This window comes from Nannospalax galili, unplaced genomic scaffold (assembly GCF_000622305.1).
Source record: "Nannospalax galili isolate Female #2095 unplaced genomic scaffold, S.galili_v1.0 scaffold4203, whole genome shotgun sequence".
Lineage (NCBI taxonomy): Eukaryota > Metazoa > Chordata > Mammalia > Rodentia > Spalacidae > Nannospalax > Nannospalax galili.
The window spans coordinates 206,997-208,055 of NW_008348958.1; positions in this window are offsets into that span (position 1 = coordinate 206,997).

Consider the following 1,059-nt stretch of genomic DNA (forward strand, 5'->3'; position numbering starts at 1 on the left):
TTCATTGCACTGACCACAGCTTTCCTTTATAGTACTTATTTGTCTAATTATTTGAATCACTGTTACCTTGCCTGTCAAAGTACAGATTCCATGTACAACGAATATTTGCCAAATTAATAAATGAACAAGTGGCAGAGTGCGATGTCTAAGTTAGAATGTAGTGTCAGGAAATGGATGCTTTCTTTTAAAACTATTTTTTGTTGTATTTAATTTCATGTGTGCCCGTGTTTGTGTGCATGCATGCATGCCACGGTGCATACATGGAAGTCAGAGGACAGCGTGCAGGAGTTGGTTCTCTCCTTCCACTATGCAGTGCCAGGGATTGAACTTGGGTCCTCAGGTTTGGCCACAATTGCCTTTACTCACTGAGCCCTCTCACCAGCCCTTCACGACTTCTTATATGAGTGCTTTAGCCAATTCATAGTTACTTGGATTTCATCACAACTCATAGCCATCTGTTTATTTTCTCCATCCCAGCTAATATACAAAATCAATATGGTCTTGGATAATTAATGACTCAAAGTTGAAGTTTTATTGGCAAATTCCAGTGTATATCCTTTAAATAACCAAATCCTAGGAAATGGAGATATTTAAGAAAAAGAGGGAAGATAAGTAAAGTAATTATTGTCTCTTCCTGTTTGTACAGGAAGCAGACAGAGACACAGGAAGGACAGAGACAGCATGTTGTTTACAAATCCATGTTAGTCTACTTCCTGTTGTCAGGATCAAGTCTGAAGACTAGGTGAGTTATAAAGAGGTTGATTTTGACTCACGGTTCTGAAGGTCCAGCAGTGGTGGCTGCATTTGGTGATGGCCTTGGTTGGCAGAATCCTATAGTGGTGGTGCAGGGCATCCCACTGAAGAGATGGAGCAGGCGTGTGTCTGTGTGTCCCCTGGCCTCCTTTTTTAAGGCCAGCAGGCTTTGATAAAAGGAGCTCCACTTCAGGACCTTATGTAGTCCCAATCATCTTCCTAGGGCCTCATCTCCAAACGCCAGAGCTGGATTAAATTTCTATTTTCCTTCAAGTCTCCATAAATGGGGATTAAATTTAAATACAG